The sequence below is a fragment of the Procambarus clarkii genome, chromosome 52 (genome assembly GCF_040958095.1).
Source record: "Procambarus clarkii isolate CNS0578487 chromosome 52, FALCON_Pclarkii_2.0, whole genome shotgun sequence".
Classification (NCBI taxonomy): domain Eukaryota; kingdom Metazoa; phylum Arthropoda; class Malacostraca; order Decapoda; family Cambaridae; genus Procambarus; species Procambarus clarkii.
This window is the reverse complement of record NC_091201.1, coordinates 25,646,420-25,660,096: the sequence shown is the minus strand read 5'-3', so window position 1 is coordinate 25,660,096 and position 13,677 is coordinate 25,646,420. Positions and strand designations below refer to the sequence as shown.

Below are 13,677 nucleotides of genomic sequence, written 5' to 3'. Positions count from 1 at the left end.
TTAGTTTGATCATTTATACATTACCACAACGTTGTAGCAATATTTGTTGAAACATTACAGCAACGTTATGTGATGAACAACTGAAAAACTCAATGAAAAAACCCTGCATTTCAGACTTTAAAATCGCCGTTGGTTGTCGTAATAGCAAACAACCCTACCTAACGATTGACATCACAGTTAACAGTTACCATGCAGAGTTGCGTTAGGCTAGCGGCGAACGTCTGACCTCTATGCTCTGATGAACTCCTTTTACAGATACAGATTCAGAGTGTGACCTTTTCGTACCTGGGAACGAGGTCAGCCCCAGGCATTTGGTATATATATATATATATATATATATATATATATATATATATATATATATATATATATATATATATATACATATATATATATATACATATATATATATATATATGTATATATATATATATATATATATATATATATACACACATATATATATACATATATATATATACATATATATATATATATATATATATACATATATATATATAAATACATATATATATATATATATATATATATATATATATATATATATACATATATATATATACATATATATATATACATATATATATACATATATATATATATAAATACATATATATATATATATATATATATATATATATATATATATATATATATATATATATATATATATATATATATACATATTATATATATATCCCATTCAGGCTTATCGGGAGACGTAGGTTTCAAAATTGTAGACAACTGATTTCAGGCCAACAGAATGAAATACTTTTTTACCATATACCAAAAGCCAGATGAGCAAAAAATGGCCATTAGGTGATCCAGACTGGTAGTTCAGTTCTCAGCTCAATGGCCTCGTCAGACCTGTTTAAGACTTTCCGACTTTCCCCAGGAATGGTTCAGCGATGGAATAAATTGGTCGTTAGGTCTTTAATGCTAAGTTTGTGATTATTTTTAAGATCCATTCATAGAATTCATCTCGATTTGAGGAAAAAAACAAAATCTGCCAAGGTAAAGAAATGTCGGAGTGAAATCGAATGAAATAAAGATTATGTGTGTAGGAGCCACCAGGTACGGGGATTCTCTCTCTCTCTCTCTCTCTCTCTCTCTCTCTCTCTCTCTCTCTCTCTCTCTCTCTCTCTCTCTCTCTCTCTCTCTCTCTCTCTCTCTCTCTCTCTCTCTCCTTTCCTCCCCTTTTCCCCTAATACTAAAAATTACGTTCCTAGCCCCCCCTCCCCTTCAATCATCCTCATATCATTTCTCATTTTACATCTCCCGTCTCTCAATTATCCCTCATCTCAGTTCTTATCTTAATTCCCCTCCTCATAACAGTGCTTCTCAACTACCCTCCAATACTTCTCTATTCCTCATCGTCAGCACCCAATTCTCCGCCTTCCACCTCTTTCATTCCTCATCACTCAAGCATTTAAAATTCACGACAATTTTCAACACCGTGAGTGTAGCAGCAGCAGCAGCAGCATCTTCAGATATAGAGAGAAAGAGATGCTCGGCTCTCATTGATGCCATTACAGAGGCAGGCTGCGGAAGGCGCTGCAGGAGAGCCTCTGCGGGCAGAGGGAAGGTGGAGGAGTAATCGTTTTATCGGGCGCCGTGATAAAATTTTCAATACTGTTGGAAAGTTAGGTGAGTATCCCATGAGGCTCCGGTTCGATTTTCCAGGTGAGGGAGATGGCTGACGTTGATGGGGTGGAATGGGGTTGGGTTTGGGGGGGATTTGGAGGGTCGAATGGGGTGGGGATTGGGGAGGATTTGGAGGGTCGAATGGGGTTGGGGATGGGGGGATTTGGAGGGTGGAATGGGGTGGGGGTTGGGGGGATTTGGAGGGTCGAATAGGATTGGGTTTGGGGGGGATTTGGAGGGTCGAATGGGGTTGGGTTTGGGAAGGATTTGGAGGGTGGAATGGGGTGGGGGTTGAGGGGGGATTTAGAGGGTCGAATCCGGGTGGGGGTTGGGAAGGATTTGGAGGGTCGAATGGGGTGGGGATTGGGGAGGATTTGGAGGGTCGAATGGGGTGTTGTTGGGGGGATTTGCAGGGTCGAATGGGGTTGGGGATGGGGGGATTTGGAGGGTCGAATGGGGTGTTGTTGGGGGGATTTGCAGGGTCGAATGGGGTGGGGATTGGGAAGGATTTGCAGGGTCGAATAGGGTGGGGATTGGGAAGGATTTGCAGAGTCGAATAGAGGGAGAAGGGTATGATAAAGAAGGGGTGATAAAAGTGTATAAGACAAAAATAGAAGAGAAGAGGAGAGAAGAGGAGAGATAAAGTGGGTTTGGACACAGTAATGATGAGAACTAATCATCGCAATTATTTACTGATAATTATGATGATATAATTTATATTGACAAAACAAATTATTGCTGAATCTCTGGATTTGTATTATGTTGACGGTTCTGATACTGGAGATATTGATGATGATTTGGTAATGTAATTGATGATTTTAATGGTGAGTATCCTATTGATTCATCAATATTCCAGTCCCATCCTCTTGTTTAGATAGTACTTTTAGTAACAATATTGACAACCGTGTATATATATATATATATATATATATATATATATATATATATATATATATATATATATATATATATATATATATATATATATATATATATATGTCGTACCTAGTAGCCAGAACTCACTTTTTGGCCTACTATGCAAGGCCCGATTTGCCTAATAAGCCAAGTTTTCATGAATTAATATATTTTCTCTAATTTTCTTCTTATGAAATGATAAAGCTACCCATTTCATTATGTATGAGGTAAATTTTTTTTTATTGGAGTTAAAATTAACGTAGATATATGACCGAACCTAACCTACCCTACCTAACCTAACCTAACCTATCTTTATAGGTTAGGTTAGGTTAGGTAGCCGAAAAAGTTAGGTTAGGTTAGGTTAGGTAGGTTAGGTAGTCGAAAAACAATTAATTCATGAAAACTTGGCTTATTAGGCAAATCGGGCCTTGCATAGTAGGCTGACAAGTGCGTTCTGGCTACTAGGTACGACATATATATATATATATATATATATATATATATATATATATATATATATATATATATATATATATATATATATATATATATATATATATATATATATATTATATTATTTTGAACCTATCTTTTGCCATTAAATACGACACACAAAAGTGCGTTAAATCGACAGAAATTATAACCTTCCATACAGAAGACGGAAAACCCCGTCACAGTATTCATGAAAATAATTACATATCGTGTGTCCGTACTTCGTCCGTGGCTGAACCGACGTACAAATAGCCTTCCTAAACCGCGCCATCCCCTCTCTGGGTTCGATTCCCGGACCGGATGCGTAGCTTTTAATCCGACTCCCCCATACAGGAAATGTAGAGCCATTGTCAGTCTTAATGATGTCTCGGATAATTACAAATTGCATAGGTAGGAACCACGTAACGTTAAAACAGTGTGTAATTTGAAACAATATACATTAATGAAATCATAAATTTGCTGTCCCCCCTGGAATTTCTCTTCCAGTGCGCTATGAGCAGCGGCAGATTTGACTCTAGGGAGCAGGTGGACGATATGAGTATGTGTGTGTGTGTGTGTGTGTGTGTGTGTGTGTGTGTGTGTGTGTGTGTGTGTGTGTGTGTGTGTGTGTGTGTGTGTGTGTGTGTGTGTGTGGTGTGTGTGTGTGTGTGGTCGACTAGTTTTAGTCATCTAGTTGTGCTTGAGTGGGGGATGAGCTCCGGCTCTTCGGTCCCGTCTCTCAACTTTTAATCAACTGGTGTACAGGTTCCTGAGCCTACTGGGCTCTATCATATCTACATTTGAAACTGTGTATATGGAGTTTGCCTCCACCACATTGTGTGTGTATACTTATCTAGTACTCCCCTAGTGTGTGTGTGTGTGTGTGTGTGTGTGTGTGTGTGTGTGTGTGTGTGTGTGTGTGTGTGTGTGTGTGTGTGTGTGTGTGTGTGTGTGCGCGCGTGTGTGTGTGTATTTTTTTTTTTGCGTCTGCAGAATTGAGCTATTAGCTCTTGGACCCCGCTTTTCTAAGCAATCTATTTTTCCTCTAATATATCTTCTACATATATTTCTCTCTAACACACGCACACACACATCCCCAGGAAGCAACCCGTAGCAGCTGTCTGACTCCCAGCTGACTACCTATTTACTGCTAGGTAAACAGTGCCATCAGGGTGAAAGAAACTGCCCATTTGTTTCTGCCTCCGTCGGGAATTGAACCCGGGCCATTATGACTACGAACTCCATGCGTTGTCCACTCAGCCGCGAGGCCCTAACGAGATTCTTGTGTGTGTATGTCTGTAAATACTCTCCTATTTGTGCCTGCAGGATCGAACTTTAGCTTTTAAACCCCGCCTTTCTGGCGGTCAATTGTCTAATGCATTGACTCCTGGCCTATTTCCCAATCATATATATTGTTTTAAATTGTGAATGGTTTGTTTCTACAACCTGTTCATTTAATTCATATATGTTTCCACTACTCTTACGCTAAAAAGAAAACTTTATAACATTATCACTCATCTGAGTCTCAAGTTTTTTTTCCAAACCTTCTGGTTATGTTTGTATTCATTGCCACCATTTCCTTTTCTCCATTCTGTCATTCTCAAGTATTTTACCTGTCTTTATTGTGTCTCCTCTCTGTGTCTCCTCTTTTTCTAACATCGTCAGGTGTAGTTCTTTCCCCTCTTTCTTCATGCCTCATTCCTCGTTAATTCTGGGATGAACCTCGTTCCAAACTTCTTAATTCTTTCAAGATTCTTTTTCTTTTTTTTAGAGAAGGGGAGGGTGATAGGGACTCCACGATGGGGCGGTATACCCTAAAAACTGATTTCACATAATCGGTATATAAATCCTAATATCTCTTGATTTAGGTTCCAGAATGATGTTCTGAGTTTTGTTCGTGTAGAACATACTACTGATGTTATATTTTAATGAGCCTCTGATGTTAGGTTTGATGTTTCCCTATGGCTATTTTCCTTGTAGTCGTTACCCTAAGTGGTATTTCCCCCATCTTCAGTGCCCAATGGCTTCCGCAATCCGAGCATCGTTTAGTTTCATGCAATGAGTCCCTTCCCAGGTTTGCCTTATGAAATTTGCATATTAAGTTGCTGTATTGCAATGCCTACGGCAAAAATTTAACATGACAATTAAGGAAACTGCAAAAGGCATGTTTAAATCATCCCAGACTCATACATGCAATGATGAGGCTGCTCATATTCACTGCCACACAGGGCTGTGAGGGTGGTGTTCTTATTCACTGCCACACAGGGCTGTGAGGGTGGTGTTCATATTCACTGCCACACAGGGCTGTGAGGTTGGTGTTCATATTCACTGCCACACAGGGCTGTGAGGGTGGTGTTCATATTCACTGCCACACAGGGCTGTGAGGGTGGTGTTCATATTCACTGCCACACAGGGCTGTGAGGCTGGTGTTCATATTCACTGCCACACAGGGCTGTGAGGTTGGTGTTCATATTCACTGCCACACAGGGCTGTGAGGGTGGTGTTCATATTCACTGCCACACAGGGCTGTGAGGGTGGTGTTCATATTCACTGCCACACAGGGCTGTGAGGGTGGTGTTCATATTCACTGCCACACAGGGCTGTGAGGGTGGTGTTCATATTCACTGCCACACAGGGCTGTGAGGGTGGTGTTCATATTCACTGCCACACAGGGCTGTGAGGTTGGTGTTCATATTCACTGCCACACAGGGCTGTGAGGGTGGTGTTCATATTCACTGCCACACAGGGCTGTGAGGGTGGTGTTCATATTCACTGCCACACAGGGCTGTGAGGGTGGTGTTCATATTCACTGCCACACAGGGCTGTGAGGGTGGTGTTCATATTCACTGCCACACAGGGCTGTGAGGTTGGTGTTCATATTCACTGCCACACAGGACAGTAAGACCTCACATTCACTGCTACAAACAAGAATGTGACAGTGAATATGATCACAAGACAACAGGTGTAAATTGAAAAGAACATGACAAATATATATCATGAAACTACAGCATGGTGCACGTGAATCAATTATATTACAATTAACACGAATTAAACGCAGTTCTGCCAATCCTTAACAGGATTGATCAGGTGTTCTGGCATTGATCCTAGATCAAAGGGTGAGAAAAACACGAGAACTACATTGAACTACGAGACGATCGTTACCACAGCATAAGGACCAATCCAGCGTCTTTAGTAACCCTCAGACGTCAACCTCAAGATTTTATCATATATATACGTATCTCGTTATTGAGATTTCGAGGTGTACCTTGTACTAATACTACTACTGCTCCTGCTGCCATATATATATCACTTGTCAGCTTAAATGTACAACAGAGGTGTACTTAATCATCTCCCTCCTCGACTTGACGCTCTCATTAGTGCTGGAAATATGGAAACGACGTTGGCGCCACTATATGGGGGACCTTTTCTATAATTGTGGAATGGCAGGGAGGTGGTGTGTAGGCCTGGGTGATGGATGGCAGGAAGAGGATGTATATATGAGATGGATGACACAAAGGCCTGATGGATGGCAGGCTATGTAGTATAGGTCTAGGGGGAATGGATGACAGACAAGGCTCATAGATATGGGCCTTGTGGGCCCCCCGACGAGGACAGGAAGCCGGAGGCTTGTCAAAGCCCCCTCCCGTGTTTACGGGGGGATATGTACATCATTTGGAGTGCCTCTTTCGCTACTTTGCACTGATTATTGATAATATTAAACAAGAAAACGATAGAAGCTTTTAACGGAATATCACAGATAATTTCTTCCATAAGTCTTGAGGAGTCTGATTGACGTCTTCCGTTGTTACATTGTTATACATCATTCCAACTACGCCCGGTTGTATTATACATCATCCAACTACACCTGGATGTATTATACATCATTCCAACTGCACCTGGATGTATTATACATCATTCCAACTGCACCTGGATGTATTATACATGATTCCAACTACACCTGGATGTATTATTCATCATTCCAACTACACCTGGATGTATTATTCATCATTCCAACTACACCTGGGTGTATAATCTCAAGATGCTCGTCCGAGCGGCCCGTCATACTATGTATTAAGGGGAAGAATTTTCTTAATAACCGAACTACGATAATAGAAGCAATACCAACATAATGATTCATTTCCGGTGATGAATATGCAAATTTAGTTGCTGGTCCAGACATCCGGTTTTTTTTTATTAAATACGAAAGGGGGAAAAATGTATTATTAACAATTTCGTTTTATTTATAAAATAAATAATACATTAATAATACAACGATGGTGATGAGCAAATAATATCGAATCATAATAATAGTGATGATAATGATAAAGATAGTGATGATAATGATAAAGATAGTGATAATAATCAAGGGTCTAGTAATATTAGGCAAAGTAAAATACTAGTTAATAAATAAAAACAATTCAAGCAGAGATAATAAAGTATGTTTATATATTTCATTATAGTAATGAATAAAAATTCAATTAATACTTGTATTTTTTTTTAATTCAATTAATACTTGTATTTATTTTAATTCAATTAATACTTATATTTTTTTTTACTAAAGTTTGCAAACTAGAACTGTGTTCATGTCTAGTTATTTGTTCTTTATTTCAATACTTGAGTGTTCTTATCCTCACGTTTATAAGAATTGTTGAATTATTTCAACCTGTTTAAAAAACAAAAAAAGATTCAATAATTTAGCGTGTTGACCAGACCACACACTAGAAGTTGAAGGGCCGACGACGTTTCGGTCCATCCTGGACCATTCTCAAGTCGATTGTCCCTTCAACTTCTAGTGTGTTCTCTGGTCAACATACTTCAGCCACGTTATTGTGACTCATCGCCTGCAATAATTTAGCGCATTTCGCGTAAATAAGAACGTACGAATTGTTCAATTCGTACAAAGGGAACATGTATCTGTTTTTCACATATTGCCCCTGTTAGCTCGTTAATTATCAAGGGAGTTGCATGCTTAATGGGTTAGCAAGCAATTTATAAACTCTAAGGAGTTTACACACAGATGTAGTCTCAGACCCAAGAGCCGCAGCTCAACCTCCCGTAAGCACAATTAGGTGAGAACAGACCAGCCACATATCTCACCTGATGGAGAGTCCACAGGTAAAGCATTAAGTTGACCAGACCACAAACTAGAAAATGAAGGGACGACAACGTTTTTCGGTCCGTCCTGGACCATTCTCAAGTCGATTGTGGCATTAATAATGCATTAACGTTGCTTCACACCGGTAAGTAGCCCTATCTTGAATTTTCTCTAGCAATTTTTAGATAAGACTGAGGAGAAGAATGCTAAATTATAGTGGCAAGTACTCTATTATAGCTCTGATTTTGGACTTGAAGTGTGTGAGTAATACATCATCCCTTTAGCATCAGGATGTTGGGGACCACCCTTCACAGACAAGCTAGTTTTCTATCGCATTGGATGCAATATTGCTGAGTTATCTTGCAATGGATTGATCTTCATTAATCATCACTCATAGTATGGTGATTGATGGATTGCTGTTAGTAATTTCTTGGCAAGTCTTTTGATAGAAGGAAACATTTGATCCCTCAGTGGAACAGCTAATAATTATTTCCATTTTCGCATTTATTTATTTATTTATTTATTTGTTTATTTATTCGTTGGTATCTTTATTGTTTGCGTGCCATCTCCAACCCCCCCCCCCCGAGGCGGCATCAACCACCTCCTTCAAAAGTCAAATTCCATCTCCCAGACGTCTCTCTAACATTTCCCGTCCCTCCAAACGACCCCCACCCCATTCCCAATCCCTCCAAACGATCCCTCCCCTTTCCCAATCCCTCCAAACGATCCCTCCCCATTCCTATCCCTCCAAACGATCCCTCCCCATTCCTATCCCTCCAAACGACCCTGTCCCCATTACCCATCCCTCCAAACGACCCCTCCCCATTCCCCATACCTCCAAACGATCCTATTCCTATTTCCCATACCTCCCCTCCAAAAAAAAGTCCTTCCTTCAACCCAAAAGCCTTTCTTACGCATCTCATTCCTTCCTCAAAAAGCCACCTTCCCCAACCTCCAACCACCCCCCCCCCTCTTCACCCCCTCCCCTCCCCCGACCAGAGTGGAGATAAACCTCGTCTGTGACCACCTTAAAATGGCCGCGTGTCCCCCCCCCCCCCCTCCACCTTCCCACGGGAAATTAGAGAAGTTCTGTGTATCTTAATCAGCTATTCGACAACAAACTTGCCAGTTGCAGGAGAAGAGACGGAGGTTGTAGATGAGGGAGGCAGGGAGAGAGAAGGAAGAGACGGAGGAGGTAGAAGAGAAGTATAAGCTACGTATGGGAATGGAAGATAAACCAGGATAAGAAGGATATGATGATATAAAAAAAGAGGAACAGGGGGGAAAAATAAAATGAACAGAGATATGAAGGCAGAAACTGAGAGAGGGGAGGTGGGTGTTGGGGGGAGGAGGGGGTGAGAGTTGGGGGAAAGGGGGAGGGGGATACATACAAGGATACATATATATCCGACATCTTTTTGGCCCAACTCCAAGGGTTGGGGGAAGGGGGGGGGGGAGGGGAAGAAACAACGTCCCTTCCGCTTCCTCTTTCACCCGATATACTCTAATTCGCTAAGTTTTGTCGGGAATCCAATTTACCAGTGTCATATTTTGTGCGGCTGGCGCGGGGGGGGGGGGGGGGGGGGGTATATTGTCCCTCTCTCCCTCTCTCTCTCTCTCTCTCTCTCTCTCTCTCTCTCTCTCTCTCTCTCTCTCTCTCTCTCTCTCTCTCTCTCTCTCTCTCTCTCTCTCCTCTCTGCCTTCACCTGCACCCAGAGCACCATCTTGCCCTTGCACCACCACCACCACCACCTTTCCCCCTGATTCACCACAATCACTACCACCACCACCTTCCCCAATGAGGTGGGAGGGAGGATAAGGGGGTATTGGGAGAGTGGTGTTGGGGGGGGGGGAGAGAGGGGGGAAGAAGGGGGGGTTAAGAGGGGGGGGGGGAAGAGGGGGGTGTATGAAGTAAGGTATGGTGGGGGTGTGAGTCGTGTTTACTTTTTGTGCCTGCAGGATCGAGCTATTAGCTCTTGGACCCCAGCCTTTCCAACCGTCGGTTGTCTAATGAACTGACTTCAAACCTATTTTCCTCTATCATACCTACAACGTATATACCCCCCCCCCAACACACACACTCACACAACTAGGTGAGTACACACACACATGCATTAGGCAGTGATGTAGTGGAGGCTGACTCCATTCACAGTTTCAAATGTAGATATGATAGAGCCCAGAAGGCTTAGGAATCTGTACACCAGTTGATTGACAGTTGAGAGGCGGGACCAAAGAGCCAGAGCTCAACTCCCGCAAGCACAAATAAATGAGTACAAATAGGTGAGTACACACACACACACACACATAGAATCCCAGGTTGCAGCCCGTAGCAGCTGTCTAACTCCCAGGTACCTATTTGCTTCTAGGTGAACAGGTGCATCAGGTGAAACAAACTCAACCCATTTGTTTCTGCTTCGATCAAGAATCGAACCAGGGCCCTTAGGACTACGACCCCAGAGCTCTGCAAGGACCCGTACTCACCTAATTGTACTCGAGTAATTGTGCTTGCTAGGGTTAAGCTTCGGCTCTTTGGTCCCGCCTCTGAACTGTGTACGCAAGTGTGAATGTGGTGGGGGATTTTTTTTGGGTGGACAGGAGTTTGGTAGATGGTTGAGGTTGTAATGTATGGAGTGCTAGGAGCGTGTGGTGGGGGGAGGAGGGGGGGGGGGGGGTCTTAGCGTGCACGGGACAAGGTTGCAAAAGGTGGTGGGGGTGGGAATGGGGTGCGGGTGAATGAGGTGGAGGTGAATGGGATGAGAGGGGGTGAATGGGGGTTATTATGGGTTTATGGGACCTAGTTGGTACGTAATGGAGTTCCAAGGAAGGGAAAGTGAAGGTTGAATTGAGCTCGTCTATATGATATTTTCTGGATGGCAGCAGAGATGAATGTGTGTGTGTGGGGGGGGGGTGAAGGAAGAGAAGTAGGTGCAGAGGAAGGGAGGGAGAGGAGGAGTAGTAAGAGGAAGGAGGGGAAATGGAACAGAGGGATTGTAGTGAGTTGAGGGCAAGTAAGAGTTAAAAGGGGGGGATAGGGGGTGAGTGAATAGGGTAGAGGGTGATCCAGAGAACGAAGGGATGGGGGGATGTGGGATGTGGAAGATGAATAGAAGAGAGACAGTTGACATTCACCCTTTTTTTAATCATTTAATCATGAATTTTTCCCCATTTTTTTGGGTCCCTGTATTTCACTGATTTGCATCAACCTGGAGACCAGATATCAAGGCTCTACCACCAACCAGATAGCCAGGAGAAACCGCAGCATCAACCCTCGATCATATCCACATTTCCAGCACAATTCCAGGCTAGGTGGAACCACGTATGGCACCTACCAGCGGCCGCGGAGCGCGAGGGGTCGAACCCCAACTGCGGTGACTGAGGGGAAAGGGGAAGGAGGGGGGGTAGGAGGAGGCTGAGGGGGGTGAGAGGGGAGATGGCTGGTGGCGTTACCTGAGCCCCCCGTTGTTACAGTAACACGGCATCTTTAACGCAATTATGTCTATTTATGCGCAAGGCGCTTCGACTGGTGTAGTGGGGGGTGGGGGGGAGGGGGGGTGGTGAAGCCGTCACCAGGTCACGCCCGCACGCCCGTACGCCTGTACGCCACCCCCACCCCCATCGATATGGGCGTGCGGTGTGTGTGTGTATGTGTGTGTGTGTGTGTGTGTGTGTGTGTGTGTGTGTGTGTGTGTGTGTGTGTGTGTGTGTGTGTGTGTGTGTGTGTGTGTGTGTGTGTGGATGTGTTGCTATGTGTACGGGGCGAGACCGTCTCCTGCAGTTCTGGAGTTAACATGGCGGCTTTAAACTGTGTGTGCGCGCGCGCGTTTGTATGTGTGTGATGTGTGTTTGTGTGTGATGTGTGTTTGTGTGTGTGTGTGTGTGCGATATGTGTGTGTGTGTGTGTGTGTGTGTGTGTGTGTATGTGTGTGTGTGTGTGTGTGCGTGTGTGTGTGTGCGTGTGTGTGTGTGTGTGTGTGTGTGTGTGTGTGTGTGTGTGTGTGTGTGTGTGTGTGTGTGTGTGTGTGTGTGTGTGTGCGTGTGCGTACGCATGATTGCTCGTGTGTTTTAGTGTGCATTTTTGTTTGCGCATATTTTTAATTATACTCGTTGTTTCTGCTTGCACGAGTTGAGCTTGAGCTTTTGGGTCCCGCCTCTCGGGCTTCAATTGAGTGGTGTAAAGAATGCAAAGCCTACTCAGCTATGTCATATCCAAATGTTCACAGTTCTCACCCTGAGGTTATCTTGAGATGATTTCGGGGCTTTTAGTGTCCCCGCGGCCCGGTCCTCGACCAGGCCTCCACCCCCAGGAAGCAGCCCGTGACAGCTGACCAACTCCTAGGTACCTATTTTACTGCTAGGTAACAGTGGCATAGGGTGAAAGAAACTCTACCTATTGTTTCTCGCCGGCGCCCGGGATCGAACCCAGGACCACAGGATCACATGTACATCGTGCTGTCCGCTCGGCCAACCGGTTAGAAGAAGGGAACCCGCACCAGAACTATTTATATCAACCCTAAATCATTTAAATATATGTTTAACCTTCGCTTGAAACAATGCAGCAATCACTCATCATTAATATTACCATAATTCGTTCTATATATTAATTCGTTTTGTTGGGGGGACAGGTAGCCTGTGGGTATAAGTAGTTTAGCTATGTATCGAGATCTCTACAAGGTCAAACTATTGACCCTTCCTAGGATTCAACCCTGCAATAGTTACCTAACTCCCGGAAATCTATTTACTGCTAAGTGAACAAAAGCATTAGGTGAAAGGAAACGGGCCCAACCATTTTTGCCCCGCCCGGGACATATATACGGGTCCTCAAATATGAGTTGAGAACGTAGCCACTGTAGCACAGAGACCCTACCTACACTCACATGGGAAAATAGTATTACCCTTGGTCTTTCATAAATATAAATTTCTCCAATTTATATTCATTGTTCTATTTTCTATTTTGTGTCCATATTTATACCCTTATGTATATTCCTTGTGTTATACATTTATTCCATTTATATATTTCAATTATGTCAACTTTCCAGATAAAATAAATGAGGGTTTTCAAATTTTTCAACAGAAAGGTTTCTAATTCCTGAAAATTACTTTTTAATTTGCCTCTGTATGCGTTTTAGTGAATATTTGTATATTCTGCATGCCAAGGACAATTTTCAGATGATATGTACAATTCTGTTGCTAATGATTAATATCAGTTGATTAATAATATCTAATGATTAATATCAACAAAACCCAGTTGCCTAATTTTTGAACCACAGAGACACTAGAATGATTTTTTTCAGTGTCAGAGTAGTTAACAGATGGAATGAATTAGGCAGTGATGTGGTGGAGGCTGACTCGATACACAGTTTCAAATGTAGATTTGATAGAGCCCAGTAGGCTCAAGAATCTGTAAACCAGTTGATTGACAGTTGAGAGGCGGGGACCTAAGAGCCAGAGCTCAACCCCCGGAAGCACAACTAGTTGAATACAACTAGGAGAGTAACACAAACATACACCCACTAATTTATTTTTTGTATGAC

At 42.8% G+C, this 13,677-nt stretch overlaps 1 protein-coding gene across 5 annotated transcripts in view; it reads left to right on the top strand.

Moving 5' to 3' along the window:
* Positions 1 to 13,677, top strand: part of LOC123763628 (uncharacterized) — a 149,696-nt gene that overhangs the window by 82,323 nt on the left and 53,696 nt on the right. The gene's annotated exons all lie outside the window — the stretch shown is intronic.